The sequence below is a fragment of the Pinus tabuliformis genome, chromosome 4_2 (genome assembly GCF_031772625.1).
Source record: "Pinus tabuliformis cultivar Carrire ecotype Pingquan chromosome 4_2, CPIR1, whole genome shotgun sequence".
Lineage (NCBI taxonomy): Eukaryota > Viridiplantae > Streptophyta > Pinopsida > Pinales > Pinaceae > Pinus > Pinus tabuliformis.
In genome coordinates, this window is record NC_142304.1 from 780,090,061 (window position 1) to 780,094,021 (window position 3,961).

General features: G+C 41.8%; 1 pseudogene; it reads right to left on the reverse strand.

The window, feature by feature from the left end:
• Positions 1-2,123: 2,123 nt before the first annotated feature.
• Positions 2,124-3,122, reverse strand: LOC149171972 (vacuolar protein sorting-associated protein 25 pseudogene; annotated as a pseudogene).
• Between the last annotated feature and the right edge of the window lie 839 nt (positions 3,123-3,961).

A 3,961-nucleotide genomic window follows, 5' to 3' on the forward strand; every position in this document is an offset into this window, starting at 1 on the left:
GCATGTGCTCCCTTCGTTCATCCTGTTCGTCCTCTTAACATGTTTGTTGGTGTAACTGTACATGCAGTCACTCATGACAAGACGACATCAAATCCAAAACCTCCTAGTCTACCATGAAACATGATCATTCAAATGCAGGTGACCTAGAGAGGCAACAGGGTTGTGAGGTGGGATGATGGCTTCGGAAACTACTGATGAAAACCATGCAAGAGTGACTGAGAGATGGAGACAGACAATCTAAGTTGACAGTGACTATCTGCAAGGTTTGGCTCGACTTGGAGGGAAATTGTGCAAATTTTGGGAGGGATAGTCTGGGCTACAGGAGGCAAAGGTAGGCATGCTTTGTACACATTTTCAAGAACGAACAATCAACAAGGGTTGAACAGCTAGAGTTGCGCAATTTCCTAGAGGAACGAGCTAGGCTACATGAAGGGTCAATCGATAGGGATTGCACAGTTTTTCTGGGGAACTACCCGAGAGACTGGGAGCCAAAACTGTGCAGTTCCTAGACAAAACTGTCAGTTTGATGCTTGGGTCACTGGTAGCTAGACTTGCGCAATTCATAGAGGGAACTGCCAGTTGGCTGCTGGGGTCACTGGCAGCTAGACTTAAGCAATTCCCAGAGGGAAATGCCAGTTGGATGCTGGGGTCACTGGTAGCCAGACTTGCGCAATTCCCAGAGGGAACTACCAGTTGTCTGCTGGGGTTACTGCCAACAGAAACTGCACAATTCCTAGAGGGAACAGGAAATCTGCTGCTAGGATCTGCTGGCTGGGAAAAATGCACTAAGGCCAGAGGGCTGGCCTACTGATCATCTCTGTGTAATTTTTGAGCTGAGATGACTGATGTGTAGCAGGAGGCCTGCTCATGAGCACTACGCAATTTCTAGGATGAACATTCAGTCGACTGTCAGGGTGGCTAGCAGGAGTGCTACTTGAGTTGCTTGCTGGCAGCACTGCTTGAAGGAACTAGCTTGGAACTTCTGCATTGTTCTGGTTGACAGTTGATCAAGTCGAAAGAAGGGTGATGGTTCAGCTGTCAGTGAGGAGTCCGGTCATCAAAACTTCAACAGAAATGAATAAGTGTGTGAATAGTAGAAATGTGCATAGGTGATCATATGAACACACACTCACATGACTTGACGACAAAACGATCGAACCATCCAGACACACATGTTCAACATGACTGACCAACGGTGTAAGCGACAAGCACAACAGTCGTGATTGATCATTCATGATCAAGACGATGCTTACACGATAGTGAATGTGACTCCATGTGTGAGTGCGAAAGATGCTTTCATGGCGAACACAACAAACACATACGAAGCAAAGACTTTGAACATAACCAGAACACGGTCGCAAGCATGACTTAGACATCAACATATAGAGACTTGAGTGCAATAAACAAGCGAGGTGAATGAAAAGAATCACGCAAGCTCACAGAGTAACATGAGTGTGTTCAGTCATCAAGTGAAACTCTCTAAGGGAGGCTCCAAAATTGGTGCAGGCCAAAAGTTTGGAGGGTGGTTGTAGTCACTACAACACTTGGCGACACATTGGTAGAATTCCAACTTCTCTGTTTTGGTTCGTTGCTATCACAGGGCCTTGGTATTTCGGGGAGTATTGAATCGATGTGCAGGTTGTTAGCGCTTGAAATTTCACCTCAGGCTGAGAAAGGTAAACCTCAAGGCAACATCAAACCACTTAGCCTCGTAGCTAGCCCTACGGGGCAGGAGAGGGCTCTCTCCGGTCTATCTCGGTAAAGATCTTCAATTGGTGATATGACCAATAGGGTAACACTGATTTTAGGCTAGTAAACTGATCAAATGGGTTGATTTGGGGTTTTTAGGGTTTTTTAATAAAATGACGGGGTTTTTCTGGGCTGCATGGGGCAAAGAAACAGCTTGAACAGAGAAATATAATAAAAAACACAGATTATCGACTGAGGCAAGGTAGGCAAGAAATTTAACATCAAATTGAGATTAAATGGGATGGCAAGACTGCTGAGGAGCTGACAAGGGCATAGAAGATGAATCCTTGTTAAACAGAAGAAAACATGAAATATTGAACAAACTTAAAGGTAGAGCATACAAATGATGAATTCTACCTTAACACTTCATTTGTTCAATTAGAAATGATCATGAAGTGAAATGAAACATAACAGTTTACATATGAAACAGAAGAAAAACTTATGCTAAATTTCATACCACAGGAATCTCATAAGTCAGAGCTGTGTAATTTCATTAAAAATCTCTGTCAAAAACTATACAATGAAGCTCTGTTACACACACCTCTCAGCACTAGGAAACTCTTCTCCACTAACTTTTACAAAAAAAAATTTAATACATTAAATAATCTTTTCTAAGAGAAAACAGATCAACCCAAAAACCTGGGTGCTGTTTCACCTGAAGTTACATAAATAGAACAACGGACAACTTTCTCCTCGAAATTCTCTAACCAAAAAGACTAAAAATTGGAGCGCAGACCCCATTATGTGACTAACTGAGGTCATAGATAAGAATACGAATCCTATTCTTCTGGTAACAGGTGTCTTTGTTTATTTTTGGCTGAAGTGAAGGGCCAGGTGTCAAGGATGTGCGCCAAATTTTTCTAGTTGAAAAATCCTTTTTGGATATTTTCCCAAACCCTTCGCTCTCCTCGAGATTCTCTTCATCATCTGTGGATGTTCCTTTAAAAATCACAGCTTTCCCACGTTGCTCTAGTAACTTAAGAGCCCGTATTAAAGATATGCGATCAATGCTAGCAAGCTCTGCCTCTCTTGACTCAACACCAGATCGAATCCCTTCAAGAGTCATAATGTCATCTTCGAGGCCATTCTCATGAACAAACTTCAATATGTACTCAGCCCAATCCTGGATTCGACGCCAAAGAATTAAACATTTTTTCTGTCCTTTATCTAGCCATTCAGCTCGACCTTCAAAAACTAATACTGCACTTGTTTTTCCCGAGTATCCCTTACAGGCTGCAAGGTGAAGTAAGGGGGGTAATTGAAGAAATCTGGTAGCTTCAAATCCGCCATTTGTTTTACTGGTTAAGAAACCAGCTCGTGCCGCTTTTATTGTGTCTATTAGTGAACTTATAAAACTCCTGAACCAGAAAGTATTGACCATGTTTGCTTCCTTCAAATTGTTATATTATCAAAACATAAATAAATTTGAAGTAGATTGTCGAGTGGAGCTAGAAATGCGGGCTTGTTTCCGGTCCTTCACTAATTGGTTTCTTTATATTTGAATGAGTTCTTTGTTTACGAACTGCAAAAGTCACCATTTTAACTCCCTCTGAGCAGCTTTCACAACACTTCGGAGAATCCTTAGTCCTTCATTCAATCACCAATGCAATCAAACTGTCATTTCACCTGCAAACTTTCATAGGAATTCAAAATACCAAAAACTAAAACAATAGATTAACCAATGTTTACATCATTTGCATTTGGGGCGCTCACGCCCACTGATGATACCAGAGGATACTTTTTTCCCTGCATAACCAGAAACATTCAGCATTTTTTCAACTTTAATAGACACAGGGAGACCTTTGGATGAATCAGGGTTCAGGATCAACGTTTCTGTTATTAAGATCTTTCCTGCATTTGAATTAACCTTTCCTAGCTTTGTGTCATACATAGCTGAACACGGAAACTTTACAAACGATGGGGTAAAACCAGCAATATGGAATGCTATACCCATTTCATGAGCAGAATCAATCTCAAAAACTGATACAATATCTCCCTCTGAAGCAAATATATTCACTGCGTGTGAGAGATTGCGCTTCACTCCAGAGATAACTGCTACCTAGGGGACGATACCTTATTCGACCAGTTTCAGCTAGGTGTACAGGCAATGCCAACTCCTGCCCAGGTAAAATAGGATCCATCACCTTGGGAGCAATTCCAAAGGGAATATCAAAGCGTACTTCTAAAGAAACACAGGTTTCATTGACGAGTG